The sequence below is a fragment of the Lissotriton helveticus genome, chromosome 10, assembly GCF_964261635.1.
Source record: "Lissotriton helveticus chromosome 10, aLisHel1.1, whole genome shotgun sequence".
Classification (NCBI taxonomy): domain Eukaryota; kingdom Metazoa; phylum Chordata; class Amphibia; order Caudata; family Salamandridae; genus Lissotriton; species Lissotriton helveticus.
Genome location: NC_136071.1, coordinates 616,659,842 through 616,676,763, shown reverse-complemented (window position 1 = coordinate 616,676,763; position 16,922 = coordinate 616,659,842).

Here is a 16,922-nt window from a genome sequence, read left to right as displayed (position 1 = left end):
CCTTTCCCCTCCCCCCCCAAAATAAATAGTTTGTTCAAAACCCATAATTGATGGTAATCGAAGGATAGTGTTCAGTCATTAAGTGCATAAAGTGAATGAGTGCTTGAATATAAAAAAAAACCTCGATGTGAGGGTTTTATAAATGAACAGAGAGAAGAGTGGCAGCCAACAGGGACAAAGTCCAAAAAGGGTGTGTAGTTTAAATAACATAATTTCATGCCACTTAACAAGACGAGGTAACTATAAGGTTTAAGGTTAAATCAGTAAACAGTAAGTTTCAAAGAAAACAAAAAGGAGAAGGACACAGGGGACAGGTTCTCTATACAGTTTGGGATCAGGAGAAGGAAGTGAAATACATTTGAAATTCAATTGAATTGAGTAGAATTAAATTCAATCCAAATGTCACTTCTTGGGGGTTCACTGAAGTATTTGCAATCATAGGCATGTGTGTAAATATTCAGTGTTATTTAACCCTCCAGGGCTCTTACTGTTGAAATTCAAGATGTACCTCGTCTCCAACTTACGCATTAGATGTTCACGGTCACCTCCCTGTTTCGTTTTGGGAATGGTGTCGATGACATAATACTTGAGATCCACTAAGTTGTTATTGTGGATCTCCCGAAAATGTCTCGCAACTGGATAGGTGGGGTCAGAGTTGGTGATTGCCCTAATGTGCTGCAATATCCTTACACTAGCTGGTAATTTGGTACTTCCCACGTACCGTAAGGGACAAGTACATTCTAAGATGTAGATGGCGTACTCAGTTTTGCAGTGGAGGGATTTGGAGATTTTGATCTCTTTACTACTGAAATCTGTACGGTAACTGGTTTTATTGATACCATAAGTACATGCCTTGCATGAATGACATTTGGTGAAACCCCGTGAGTTTTTTAACCAATCCTTGGAAGGGATCACCTCAGGGCAATTAGATACAAGACTGTTATGAAGGGAAATAGCCCTTTTGTAAGTGATACTAGGCTTAATAGGCATGGCTTGACCTATAACGGGGTCAGAGCGAATTAGGGCCCAATTTTGATTGATGATTTTGTTTATAGCACCCTTTTGGGCACTGTAGGGCACAATGAGTCTGATCGTACTGGAATCTAAAACTTTACTCGATTCAGATATAGACAGTTCGTTTGTCTTAGGAGCTAGGAGAAAATTTCTATCCTGTTCTGCAGTTTTGTTGATGGCTGTTTGAATGATATGCATAGGATAACCTCTGGTGAGGAATCTATCCCTACATTCATTTTGTGCCATCTTCAAATCTGTTGGATTACTGAAAAGCCGTTTTATTCGCAGCATTTCCCCATAGGGGATGCTGCGAATAAGATGTTTGGGATGGAAGCTGGTGTAATGTAGGATGGAGTTACCCGCTGTCTCCTTTCTATATAACTTGGTTTCCAGTGTATTGTCATGGATGTATATTTCTATGTCTAGAAAATGAATGTTGGTATGACTCATGGTACAGGTAAATTCCAGATTGACATTGTTGGTGTTCAAAAGGTTAACCCACTCCTGGGCCTCCTCCCTGGTACCTTTCCAGACAAAAATGAGATCATCAATATACCTGTAGTACATTTTAACATGATTGTGGTAAAGTTCGCCTAGAGTGCCTTTCAGGACCAGCTCCTCCCACCAGCCCATAAAAATACAGGCATAGCTGGGGGAGAAGCTGGCCCCCATTGCCACCTCCCTCATTTGTTGATAGAAAACTTGGTTAAAGGTGAACATATTGTGATGTAAGCAAAAGGTCACCATGTCTAACAGCATTTTGTTATGCTCGGGGGAGGCGGGTCTATTTTTTGAAAAAAAGTAACTCAAGGCTCTTAAACCATCTTTATGATCAATACAAGTATAAAGGGATGAAACATCCAGAGTAAGCAATAGATATCCAGGGTCCCAAGAAAAGTTCTTAATTTTATCAAGAAAGTCACTGGTATCTCTTAAGTAAGAAGCTAATCCAGTGACACAGTCCTGTAAAAAAAAGTCAATATAGTTTGAGGTGTGTTCCAACAAACTATTCCTACCGGAAATGATGGGCCTTCCGGGGGGGTGCACAGCGTCCTTGTGAACTTTGGGGATGAAATAAATGTTCGGAATGATGGGATAGTCTTTTTTCATATATATTTACTGAAAAAAACCATAGGTTTCAGGCCTGATATAGTTAGGAATAGGCATTTTTAAAAAACCTTAGAAATTCACTGAAAAAAACTGTAGATTTTAGGGGTGTTATAGTTAGCTGGACATTTCACTCATACAAACCATTGAAATTCCTCCGATATAGTTAGTTGTACTAGCTATATCTTGCGCGCCCACAATCCACACTGCTGAGGATGTCACATATTACATCATTCATGACATGGTCAGTGACATCACTGATGACATCTCAAACGTATGGTACGCGCACCCCGCGATTTTTGAAAAAATATATATATATTTTCTGGGCCTTGGGGGTCCTTGTGGGACCCCCTGAGCAGGCCTAGGGGGTCAGGGTGCTTCTACCCTGCCCCCTTTTTGAGTTTTACACGTTTGTTTTTCTGCTTTCTTGTGCCTCAGTCTCCCGAGGCACAAGATGGCTGCCAACAATTTCTGTCTTGGAGTGTTGACAGACAGTGGCAGCCAAACAGCATGCAGCTCGTGCACACGAAGGTACGCGCACCGTTCGCGTACGGTACGCGTACGGTGCGTGCTTATAGATATATATATTTTTTCTCTTTTGATTTTCTCAGGAACTACTGGAGGGATTTACACCATTTAAGCAAAAGCGAGATCTGCGAATCACACTCTACCATTTTGCCAAATTTCTTGTAATTTCATTCTGTAGCTGTGTCTAAAGGTCCTATGGAAAATAACATTGGGAAAACACGTTTTGGGACGCCCCTTTTTTCTCAGCCCCCATTTGACGAATTCCCCCAAAACTTTCAGGGAAGGAGCGGAGCGGGCCATCTTCTTTGAGAAATTCGCAAAGATTCATCAACCGGCGCCAAAGTTATTCCCAATAAAATGTTGCAGATTTCCTATGGAAACTAGGTCCTAACTATAGCTACCTACTGGCGACCGCCAGTAGGTAATTATATATATATATATATATATATATATATATATATATATATATATAATTACCTACTGGCGGTCGCCAGTAGGTATATATAGTTAGGATTTTTTCCCTATGGGATTTTTGAAAATTCTATGTCCAATAACTTTGGCGTTTGTGGACGGAATTGGCTGAAATTTTCAGGAAAATGGAACATTTTGTTTCTGAGCAGCCCCTGGAAATTTGGGGGGGTTCGTCAAGGGGTGGCCGAGAAAAAAGGGGGGTCCCAAAACGTGTTTTTCCAATGTTAATTTCCATAGGGCGGTTGGCCTCACTTTTAGGCCGAACGGGTGAATGGATTTGCACGAAACTTGGCAAAATTGTAGGGACGGTTAGCCCGATGTGCCTTTGCTAGGTCTCAATATATGTGCTCCAGTGGATTTTGAGAAATTAACGTTCAAATAACGTTCATATATATCTGTAAGCGCGCTCCAGGCAGCGCTCCGGTTTGCGTACTTGACGCGTAACGGAATTTCGCGTAGCGAAGCTGATTGGCTGTCCGGTGTCTGTCAACATTCTAAACAGTCCGGAGCGGCCGCCATCTTGTCTCTCGGTAGGATCGAGAGACAAGAGGAGGCCAAAACAAAGGGGGAAATGACCATAAGGGGGCATAGTAGATCCTCCCTGACCCCCTAGGTTTGATGTGGAGGCTTTAAAAGGGCCCCGAGAAGCGTTCTGGGGAGCGTACTATAAGGAAAAAAGAATGATAGACTTTTCAAATACTGTATGTTAATTGATTGTTGGTTTTGTTAATTATTTTTTAATTTCTTTATTTTTTAAGCAATTATTTATTATTGTGATTGTGTTTCAAAATTTAATAACATTTCTAACATTTCACTGTCTGAAATGTCATCATTTTCATTGAACATAGCTTGTAATCTCTGAGTGTGTAAAATGTCCTCATTTTGAAGGAGGTCATCTACTGCTTGCACACATTGCAGTAGTTCTTGGTCCCAAGTTTCATCCATAAATTCTATATAATTTGGATCAATGAATTCTTGGCTGCTCTCTTGCAGGACAATTTGAAATGAAACTTTCTGTTCGCCTTCCATGTTGCCTGAAATTTGGATAAAAAAAATATATATTAGTAGAGATAGGGCACTGTTGGGATTAATTTTAGATAGGCAGTTTTTATCAGTGAATTTATCTTTGGGCAGTGTATAGTATCAGAGTGGAAGTAGGAATATAAAAAAGTGTATGTGATTTAACGTAAGTAAATTCATAATTATACAAGAGAAACCTAACTCCATCCATAACTATAACAGAGAAGTCTATCTAAATCTATAACTACTACAGAGGGATAGTATATAACTATCAGAAAAAGTTTACCATATTAACTGATAGTGCACAATATACTTCAGTTTTTAAAATAACAACTTACCTTTACAAAGAAGTTGAAGTGATTAGTGAAAATCCAATTGAAATGTACACCAGGAAGTAGTAGTCAAAATGGCTGTCTCCTTCTCTTCCTTTATATATATTCAGGTATATAACCAATCAAATGTCAGGTAAAAAAAGTAGAAAATGAAAGTAACATTTTCATTGGTTGTCAATTCCAACACTTCAGATGTGTTTTGTGAAGTAATTTACCTCACGGTATTTAGAGAGGTCTACAGGCTAAATGGCTACATGGAATTTCAATCAAATTTGTGAAAATGATAGGGATTGGTATGTAGTATGAGCTAATCTATATTTGGTGAAAGTGTCTGCAGTCGTTTTTCTGTAAATTACTTTCCCACCTTTTTTGATGGAGCGCTTCCCGGGGAGCGCCCCGGTACGCGAACTGGCGAGCGCCCCGGTACGCGAACCTGAAGCGTTACGGGAGTCCACCATTTTGTGTTTCGGTCGAATTAAGATACAAGATGGAGGGCAACTAATGTTCAGAATGGGTAGAAGGGGGCACGGTAGACTTATCTTGACCCCCTAGGTTTTCTGAGGGTGGCTGAGGAGGCCCATATGTGCGGAAAAAAAACATTTTTTTTAAAAATTTCGCGAGGTTAGCTTCCGGTCCGCGTACCGGGTAGTGCCTCGGGGAGCGTACTTTGTTGAAAATTAGTGAAAAAAGTTAGAGTAAAATAATAATTGTGAGTGATCAGATGTAGGGTAGCTCTGAGAAGAGCTTTTGGGTTTATGGTACATTTAGGTACTTATAAGTAGGTACCAATGCACAGTCTTAAATTCAGAATGAAAATTCTGTTGCCCTCATCTGAGAAGTGAACTCCATCTCCTCTGTAGATATCTTGCATGTAGTAACGCAAGTTATTGTTGTACACGGAGCCCATTCCATTGTCTCTCATGTAAGCTGAAACAGATTTGTTTACATGCTTCCTCGACTTCTCAATTTGTGGACAAAATTGGTTCGACCACCTCCATTTCTGTCTTTGGCATATATTTGAATATACCAAGGCAGTCTGAGGAAAAAGTGCCATTAATTGCTCAAAGGTGTCCTTTAAAAGCATTTCCAGACCTACCCCAGTCAAAGTGCCCAAGTCATTACCTCCACAGTGCACAATTAACAGGTCAGGTTTTGGCAAATGCATAAAGGTTTTCACCAATGGTATCAATTGGTGACATTTTAATCCTCTGTGGCCAAACCACTTAATTTCCACATCTTGTAAATTGAGGTTAGGTAAATTTCTGTTATAAGCATACCTCTGTGCCCAGTAGATGTAACTATGTCCAACAATCCAGACAGAAAACATGGTGAGAGAAGGTTCTGCTGCAGTCAGATGAAGTGTGGCAATGAAATGGCAGTTGAAAAAATAAGAGTTTAAAATGAAAAAAACTGTGGAGTTTCTGTGTTAATGAAGCAGTAACAGTGATTGGTAGATTTTGATTGCTGAAAACAGAAAGTTAGGGTGCATGGATGAGTTCTTTGAAAGATGTATTTTGAGTGGTCAAGAAAAAATCATTAAATGAAAGATTGCACTGGATATGCAGGTGCACTGAGAGTACAGAGTTCAATTGAAACATTGTTGTGTGAACTTGCAAACACCAGAGGTCTTCCAAGAGGTGGTTGCTATGCAAAAAAAGGCAGAGAGGGCAGAGGGGGGAAGGGGTTTGATTTGAAAAAAGTGAGGGAAGAGTTTTGATTGGGTGACATGAGAGATATGTGTGAAGAGTTACAGCATTTCTGTGCTTTTGATAGCTGCAGACTCTGGAGTGCATACCTTTTGCTCTGCCTACCTATCCAGAGGTTTGTTTAAGGTGAGGCCTACTCAGGGTTGCAGATTAAATGGAGATGGGGCATCCCTAAGCCTTGCTGGAGCTCCACGGCACTTGCGATGCAGCTCCAGTAATGCGCCACCTTTACGGCACAGATGCGTCACGCATCTGTGCTGTTTTTGCCCCATGCATTGTAAATGCAGCGCACCATGGGTGGCGGAACAGCCAGTGCCATGCCATGCAGCTCCAGCAAGGCTTAGGGGTGCCCCATCTCCATTTAATCTGCAACCCTGAGTAGGCCTCACCTTAAACAAACCTCTGGATAGGCCACACCTTATCGTCATCCTGAATCAATCATTTAACATGTTAGGGACAGATTTATGATAGCCGTGTGCCTCTTTTGTGCCGGTGTGCGTCACTTTTGTGACGCAGTGGCGGTGCAAAAGATTTGCTATGTGGCGACATATTTAAAAATTGATCCATCTAGGCAGATGTGTCATGCTGTAAAGTCCTGTGCCACATGAAACCTGGGTCAGTTTTCATATAGGTGTTTTGTTGCAAGGTATACATTAATTTGCAAGAAAGCCCTGTAAAACTAACACAGTGAAATTTAGAAGATATCACTGACTCAGCTTTATAGCATTGCTGAATCAAATCATTACGCCTGTTTGAAACAGGCATAAGGAGTGATGCACCATGCAATGTGTGGCTTGCTCCTGTGCATTGCAGTAGACATGTTGCGCTTACGACGTGATTCCTGCAATGTGCTGCTTTTGCGGCACAGATGCGTGACGCATCTGTGCTGTTTTCACTCAATGGTGCTCCACATTTAAAATGCTAGGGACAGATTTATGATAGGTGTATGCCTCTTTTGCACCACTGTGCGTCACTTTTGTGATGTAGTGGCGGTGCAAAAGATTTGCTATGTGGCGACAAAATTACAAATTGATGCATCTAGGCAGATGTGTCATGCTGTAAAAAAACCGTGCCACATGAAACCGATGCAGCAGTGATGCAAAAGATACACCATGTTGCAAGACAGGCCTCACTTCATCTCCAACAAGATAAGAAGCTTAGGGATAGATTTATGATGACTGGTGCATCCCCAGAGATGTGCCAGTCATCCTGCGCCGCTGTTCCGCCACCCATGGTGCGCTGCATTTACAATGCGGCGCACCATGGGGCAAAAACAGCACAGATGCGTGACGCACCTGTGCCGTAAAGGTGGCGCATTGCTGGAGCTGCATCGCAAGTGCCATGGAGCTCCAGCAAGGCTCAGGGGTGCCCCATCTCCATTTAATCTGCAACCCTGAGTAGGCCTCACCTTAAACAAACCTCTGGATAGGCCACACCTTATCGTCATCCTGAATCAATCATTTAACATGTTAGGGACAGATTTATGATAGCCGTGTGCCTCTTTTGCGCCGCTGTGCGTCACTTTTGTGACGCAGCAGCGGTGCAAAAGATTTGCTATGTGGCGACATATTTAAAAATTGATGCATCTAGGCAGATGTGTCATGCTGTAAAGTCCTGTGCCACATGAAACCTGCGTCAGTTTTCATATAGGTGTTTTGTTGCAAGGTATGCATTAATTTGCAAGAAAGCCCTGTAAAACTAACACAGTGAAATTTAGAAGATTTCAGTGACTCAGCTTTATAGCATTGCTGAATCAAATCATTACGCCTGTTTGAAACAGGCATAAGGAGTGATGCACCATGCAATGTGTGGCTTGCTCCTGTGCATTGCAGTAGACATGTTGCGCTTACGACGTGATTCCTGCAATGTGCTGCTTTTGCGGCACAGATGCGTGACGCATCTGTGCTGTTTTCACTCAATGGTGCTCCACATTGTAAATGCGGCACACCATGGGTGGCAGAGCAGCGGTGCACATTAACTGGTGCATCCCTGGGAATGCGTCAGTTAACATAAATCTGCCACTTTACATTTAAGTATGAGCAGGGGACACAGAGTTGGTGAGGCTTATCCAAGGTTAAGAAGAGATGAGTCCTGTTCACTGAAAACTTGGACATAGGCCTTACCTCCTCAGCATCGCTGGTCATGGCTAAATAATAGCTGCAAAATGTTACTCTTGTTAAACAATTTTACTATTATAGTCACTGAGATTTGTGCCTTACTCTGCAACATCTCATTGTTGTTCTCTTTCTTTAAAGATAACGACAACATCAACATGAGCGACAATCAGCAATCAGTTGATCTTGATCTCATAATTGAACTCGTAATTGAAACATCAGTGGAAGTAGATCCCTTGGATGATTTAAATCCTGAGGATGAAGAAGAACATGATGAGGATGCAGATTTGTCAGAATTGTATGACATAGGGTGGGAAGCTGACGTGCTTGAGCCTATGGAACTATAAACATTTATTTTTAAAAATTTATAATAAATGAAAAGTAAAAATGTAAACCGTTTCATTTAAAAATAAAGACACCCTCAAAAACTGGTTATGTGTAGTGTCCTCAATAAAATATTAAAATATGCTCATAAAATTAGATCAGATTCACATATAAAACAGCACAGGTAAAATGAATATGAATTCCATTTCTTTTCTGCTATTTCTGTATTCTAAATTTGCCAAGCACTAAAAATGTCAAGTAGTGTGTTAAGTTTTTGATGACTGTTATTGATTTACTGTTTGGTAATAGTGGTTAATAACATTTTTTATTATATTTTACCACAGATTCAACTGCAGATCATTTCAAGATTTCAGCATGCCAACTAAAGAAAGAATTAGAAAGGCTGCAAAACGTCAAAGACAGCAGGTAAATGATATAATGCAGCAGTCCTCTAAGAAAAAAACTTGTCAAGTCACCAAGAAAGCACCGGGTAAGAGCACAAAAACATTTATAAGAAATATTTGTAGTAAAAAAAATATTACTACAGAAAATGTTTCAGTCCAGAAAAAGAGAAGCATTTTAAACGGAAAGGAAAGGCCAATCAAAAATGTTACTGCTAGAGCAAGAGATAACTCTGTGCATGATAGTAGAAGGAAACAACAGTTTAGGGACATTCGTAAACGAATGTTCCGCAACAGGATAATTGGCAATTTGTTAAAAAATATTAAGAAAGGTCAACAGAAAGTGGTTTTTTATAAGAGAAAAAAAAAAGTTGAGAAAGTTATTGATCAGGCATTTGAAATTAAACGTAAGTTATTTATTTTGCTAATCAATAGAATTAGGAAGCTAAACAAGGCAATTTATGATTTCAAAAGAAATAGTAGATGGAAGAGAATAGTTAATCGTAGTAATTTTTGTGAAGGTTTTTCCGGAGAATGGATGCATAGTTCAAGTTGTGAGGCATTTTTTAATGAGGAGAGTTATTTCCAGGATAATGATTTGGTGCATGCAGTTGACACCAGTGGTCGAGCTTATGAAGTGAAAGATGGTTGTCCAGTTGAAAAAGAAAAACTTGTGACAACAGAGACAGAAGAGGTGTTAGGTAATGAGGTTTTAGGAAGACGTCCTAAGGGTCCTGTGTACACCTGGAAGTGTAGTAGTATTTGCAGTGTGCGACAGGATTCCATCAATTTGCTTTGTGATTTTGTACGGACATTTAATAAGAAAAGTTTGAAGCGGAAAATGAAGTTGTTGCAAGAATTAGATCCTTGCAGAGTGAGAGAAGTGACAGGTTTGCATGGTCATTCACTGGCTTGTCTTTCCAGGAGAGTATGCCAGAGGGTTTTTCATCATTTCAGGATGCTAGCAGTGCATAATAATAAAGTGAGGAAATTAGTTAGAATGTTGTATTATGCTAAGAGTCCAGCAATTATGCTTAAACAATTATGCGCTGCTCTTTTGCATGGTTCTGAAGTAGATGTGAAGAATATTTGTGCAGAAATTGAGTTTGGTTACTTTGGAAGTAAAGAGGAGAATGTTGAAATTGACCAAGAAGAAGAGGGTAATGTGGAAGATAGAGTACAGGTTTCCAGTACAGATAATTTTCAGAGGGAAATTGCGACATTTCAGGTGAAATCAAGTGAGAGGCCTAATTTCACTTGTGTGTGTTGTCGACGCACTTATTATAAGAATCAGACTAAGTTAGTGGATTTATATGCAAAAAGTGAAAGGGAAAATAATAGTGAATGGAAGGATTTCACAACATACTTGATGGTAGAAAATTGTTTTGATTTGGGATCGGATCAACGTGTGTGTACTTATTGTTGTAGCAAATTAAATCAAAACCAGATGCCTGCTAGAGCAGTTCATAATAATCTGGAATTGGTTGAGATTCCTTCTGAATTGAAGGATTTAAATACTTAGGAATCTATTTTGATTCAAAGTATCCATCCCTTTCAGGCTATTGTAAGAATGGAGCCAAAGACAGGGAAATTGCCTCCATCAGATTTACAGAGAGGATTAAAGGGAAGAGTTGTTTATTTGCCTCTAGATTTGAAGAAAAACATTAACACAATTGGAGTAGAAAAAGTGGAAGAGGAACCTCTGGTTATCTTAGTTAATGGGGTTCCGACAAAGAGTAAGAAAATATGGCAAGATTTAGTGGATGTTAGGAAAGTCAAAAAGGCAACATTGTATTTGAAAAAAAATAATAAGTACTATAAGAATGTTTATGTTGCAGAAGAGGAAGTAAGTGAGGAAGAGGATAGCGATTTGTGTGCTGGTCAAATTGAGAAAGTAGAACCCTCTACTAGTGAAGAAATATATGAACATTATAGTGTTCATCCTTTGCATTCCAAGGAAGTCATGGGGAATGCTATTGAGTTGTTTCAAATGAAACAAGCCAAAGGGAGTCCCATTAGTGTTTGGGAGGAAAGTTTGGAAGCTAGGTGTTTCCCACAGCTTTTTCCAACAGGTCAGGGAGGAAGATATGATGAGCGACCTCATCAAATTCCTGCTTCTGAATACCGGACTTTGCGATTGTATGCAGGAGATGCTAGGTTTCGACAATGTATTCCCTATTTGTTTCATCTCCTGTTTGAAAGCGATCTGTCTGGACTGTCATATGCAGTTAACCACATCTTGAAAAGTGGTATACACATGCAAAACATCTCGGCAAGTGACTTTATGGATAAAGTCAATGTCCAAGACAGTATTTTGGATTCTCACCTGATTAATCTCATGGCGTGTCAGCGTGGTACTAATGAGTACTGGTACCGTCGTCATGGTGATTTAAAATGTATGCTGAGGAACTTAGGAACTCCCACATGGTTCCTCACTCTGAGCTGTGCCGAGTATGGCTGGGAAGACTTACTTGAATTTCTACGAGAGGCAAATGGAAACCTCGAAAACATCGAATTCAAGACACCCGGAGAACTGTGCTCTTTGGATCCAGTCAATGTATGCCGGTACTTCAATCATAGATTTGAAGCTATGATGTCTTTCATCATGAATAAGAAGAATCCACCTCTTGGAGAGGTGTTGGATTTCTTCTGGAGAAAGGAGTACCAAGCAAGAGGTGCTCCTCACATACATATGCTGTTGTGGATCAAGGATGCACCTAAATTTGGAACAGATCCAGAAAACTCAGTGATGAGTTTTATACAACAGTATTCTACGTGTGCTGTTCCAAACGCAAAGGAGAAGAAAAGCCTAAGAGAAAAAGTTCTACGTTTCCAAAGCCATCGTTGTGGAAAGTACTGTCGTCGTAAATTCCGAAACAAGCACAAGTTCTACACCAAATGTCGTTTCGGCTTTCCACGACCGGTGATTTCTAAAGGAAGAGTAAACAGTTTGATGTCTTCGCTGCGACATAATGTGATGAAGAAATCACCTAAAAACACATACAATTTGAAGAGGAACGAAGAGTCCAAGTACATCATCGACTACAACCCGGTGATTTTGTCCATGTGGAATGCTAACATGGATATACAGTTTGTGGCTGATAACTGTATGGCTGTGGCTCGGTATGTGACATCTTACATCACCAAAAAAGAGAAGACAGAATTGAAGGATATGTGGGAGGACATTTCCCATGAAAAGAGCCTCAGCAAGAAGTTGTACAGTTTCAGTCTGAAGATGTTGTCGCATCGAGAAATCGGAGCTTACGAATGTTCTGACCGGTTGTCTTCAGCAAGTCTCTATGCCAAATCCAGGAGTATCGTTTGGGCGAGTCTTGGTCTTGCTGCAACGCGGAATCGAGTTCTGAAACCTGTGCGGGAAATTGAGTATTTGGCGGAAAAGGAGCCAAACAGTACCGACATTTTGAAGAGCAACATGTTGGATACATATTATCCAAATCGAAGCAGTCACCTCGAGAATGTTTGTCTGTATGAGGTTCTTCAAAATTACATATTCAAGAGGAACATCAAAGAAGATACTGAGAAAGGAGTGTATGCTGTAATTGGAAGTGAGGGATGTCTGGTCAAGCAAAGAAAATGCCACTTGGTAAACCATCGAAAATTGAGTGGCGAATCTCCTGAAAAAAAGGAGTTTTTCTATTTAGCACTTTTGCAACTTTTCAAGCCTTGGCGTGCAGAAGAGGAACTGCTTGGAGATTTCCTCTGTTACGAAGACTCTTTCACTGCTGCCAAGGAGACCATAGAATGTCCTGCTTTTCCCAAATATGTAGAAATGTTGAATGCGGAAATCGAGCCGGAAGCAACGATTGCAGCCAAGATTGCCAGAGACAGTTCTCAGGACAGTCAGAGTTCTGCTTCATTGAGTCAGGATCCACTAGGAGGACCTGTTATTGAAAATGAGGCTGCCACTGCTATGAATGAAGTGGAAAGAGCCATGGCACATGCTCAGGAGGATGCGGTTAACTTAGAAGAGTTGGAAAGACAACTCAACGTTGAGCAGAGGAAAATATATGACGAAGTTACCATGCAAATTGATCATGGATTAAGTCATGAGAAGAAAGAGTGCTCATGTACGTCGTTGAAGCCTGTCCGACTCTACGTGAGTGGAGAAGCGGGAACTGGAAAAAGTTTCCTTATTAAAGCAATTTCATGTTATTTGTAGGAAAGGACTGAGTCATCGCTGTCTTGTGTTGTCACCGCTCCAACTGGACTGGCAGCACATAACATTAAAGGGATTACTTTACATCGTTTACTGATGCTGCCAGTGGAGCATGACAACAAATTACAATATCACAAGCTATCTGGAGATGCTTGTTGTGAAGTTTCAAGAATCTTGAGGAAAATGAAACTTCTTATCATTGACGAAGTAAGCATGGTTTCCAATGTCATGCTTGCCTTTGTGCATTTGAGAATGCAAGAAGTTCTCAAAACAGAGTATGATGTGTTATTTGGTGGCAAACACATCATTGTTTTCGGAGATCTTCTGCAGCTGACACCAGTGAAAGGGCAACCTGTGTTCAAAATGCTCACGCATGAAGATACCAGGAAGTGCCTAGGGAGCATTGGCAACGTCAATATATGGTTAAACTTCAATTATGCTGAACTGCATGAAAATATGCGTCAGGCGAAGGATGAAGTTTACAAGAATATTCTACAAGATGTTAGAATTGGAAAAGTGACCGAGCATGGGAAAGAAGCTTTACATGCACGATTACTGTCAAATTTATATCCAGAACAAGATGTTGTGCCTGAGAATATTTTTCAGAAAATTACTGAGAAGAAATCTGGAATATGTTTGATGCCAACTCTTGCAGAATGTGCCATCTTCAACAACAAAATGTTGAATTTAGAAAAGCAAGAGATTGGGAAACTGGAAGCTATTGACAGAGTAGAGCATATGGGTTCAACAATTATTTTGTCTGAGAATTTGAAAACAAAATTGGGTTCATTAGAGAAGACTATATCTAAAACTGCAGGTTTTGAAAAGACTCTGAATGTGTGCTTGAACTGCCGTATAATTTTAAGAAGGAATTTACATGTTGAAAGAGGTCTGGTAAATGGATCAATGGGTAATGTTGTTGTATTTGTGAAATACAGAAATAGAGATGGAATTGAATTTTTAAAAATTAAATTTGATGGCATTGAGGAAGTACAGCTAATTGGTCGTTGTTCTGCTAGATTTTTGCTTGTAAAAGACTTATATGTTCGCCGTAAGCAGTTTCCTGTTTGCTTGGCATATGCGGTGACAATCCATAAATCGCAAGGTTTAAGTGTAGACAGTGCATTGGTGAATATTGGCAGTTCTGTGTTCAAGGAGGGTATGGCATATGTGGCATTGTCAAGAGTTAGAACTTTATCGGGATTGTACTTGATTGAGTGTGATGTCACAAACATTTGTGCGGATCTAGATTGTGTTAAGGAATACAATAGGTTGAGAAGAGAGTATGCGCCACATTTGCCTCAATATCCTTTGTTTGAGAAACGTGTGGTAGGCCGGAAACGAAGAAATGTGACCAATACTGGGGAGGTTGTAGCAAAAAGACGAAAAGTCGATGTACCTGAAATTATAAGCAGAAACAAAAAGGATTCTGTTGAAGATGTTGTTGGTTTTCAATTTGAAAACAGTTCTGGTGTCAACTGCTATGCTAATGTAGTGGTTAATGTTTTGTTTTCTCTAGAAAATGTAAAAGAAGAGATTGTGGTCAATTCTGATCAAAGATTATGCAGTTTGTTAAATTCTGTGTTAGAGAAATGTAGCACTGATAGAACAAAAATAGAAAGTGTGTCTGAAATTCGAAATCTGTTAGACAGATGTTCAGGCCAAACACAATTCTCTCAAAATATTCAGCAAGATTGTCAGGAGTTTTTAATGTATATGCTTGATGTATTGCATGCTGAAGGTGTAGATGTAGATCACCTGTTTGGGCTTTCTTATCAATGGCAGCATGACTGCGAGAACTGTAGGGTATCAAGTACTACTAGTGTAGACTCAGAAAGATTTATATATTTAACTTTGCCAGACAGTAAATCAGTCTCCTTTAATAAGCTAGTAAAAGCAGCTGATCACAACATGGAATGTAGCCAATGTAAATCTGAAATGATGTCAACCTTATTTATACGAACATATGGCCAGTATGTCATTTTAATGTTCCAACGATGTAGGTCTGATGGAACAAAATTGACAACTTTAATTAAAAATTTTGTGGCTTCACAGTTGTCAATATCAGGAAGGACTTTTGTAACTGTAGCAATTATATATCATGACGGTCCTTCAATAACATCAGGACATTACACAGCTTATTTAAAGTCTAGAAATGGCTGGTCATTCTGCAACGATTCTGTTTTAATTTTCAAAAAAAAATTGCCGTATGACCTTAAAAATTCTTACCTGGTGTTTTTAAAACCAAAATTTTAGGGAAAGAATCTCGGGATGTGCTCTGAGGAATTTCAAGAAGTTCTAATGGCTCCTACACGATTTGGCCTTGAGGATAAGTGTAGTACAGAGACATAACTTCTTACCATAACACTGGACGTCATGGAAAAATAAGTGCACTTTGAATGAGTTCAGAAAAACTATTTCTTTTTATAAGCTAATTCAAGCAGCCAATCAAAACATGGAGTAGAGGGAATGTAAGTCTGCAATGCTGTCTACTGTTTTATATTGCTTTGTGATTAAAAGTGATGTAGAGAATTAAATAATTGTAGTAGTCATACAGGTAGTGTAAGTCTGCTTCATAGTAAGCAGTATCAGTGTCATAGGAAATGTAGAACATGAGTGAGCAAGAAGGGTAAGATATTAGTAATCCAGGATTGTGAAAATGATCTTCAACATTTTAATTCTGAAAGTTGCGGAAATACAACATGACGGGATTGGCTTACAAGAATTCCAAGAGTTATAAATGGCTCTGACATGATTTGGCCTTGTGGAAACGTGTGGTAGAGAGCGAGAAGTCATTTATTGTATGTAACATATTTTTCAAAACGATGGAGGTTTTCTTTCAGAAAGTGGCGGGCTGAAAGAAATAACAGCACAACAGAGTGTAAGCTGTTCATAGGACATCCTTCGACGTCATGGAAAGTAAGTTAACTTTAAGGAGTTCTGAATTCTGATTTGTTATGTTGTATGGGTTTTTTAAACACAATCATTTTGATTGTGTTTTTTTTTCCCCGCTGTTATATGATGAATACCTTCAAGTCACTGTTTTTAGTGAAATTTGATACATTCTGAGAACAGCAAAAATAAACCATTTAACATGTATATTTAATTCTGTACTGTTTGCATTTATGATGTACATGTAGAACTGTGTAGGAGGCATGGAGAAGGTGAGGCTTCTGTAAGTGTCAAAGTTGTTGCATACAGTGCTCATATTCTACGTAGTCTTTCATATGATAGACTACATTTCCACAATGAGATACCTAAGCAAAGGAAACACAGGTGATATGATTGTGGAATGAGCAAAAGAAATTGCACGTTTTTCAATTATATTACCTGTGTTTCCTAACATTACACATCACATTGTGTAGATGAGGTTTAGGCCTGTTCCTGGAGACAGAGGAGGTCTGACATTTGTTCAAGAGTGCAGTGGACATGACACACTTGGTTGGTAGGCCTGCACATGTATTATCTCCTCTGTATTCTTCAACAAACCTAAATTTCATCTGCAACTCTGAGTAGGACTTACCTGAAACAAATCTGTGGATAGGTTACACCTTATCGGCATCTTGAAACAATGATTTAAAATGTTAGGGTCAGATTTATGATGGCCGTGCGCCTCTTTTGCTCCGCTGTGGGTCACTTTTGTGTAAAAGATGCACCATGTTGCAAGATAGGTTTCAGTTCATCTCCAGCAAGATACCATCAGTTTGAAATGTATATAATTAGCACTG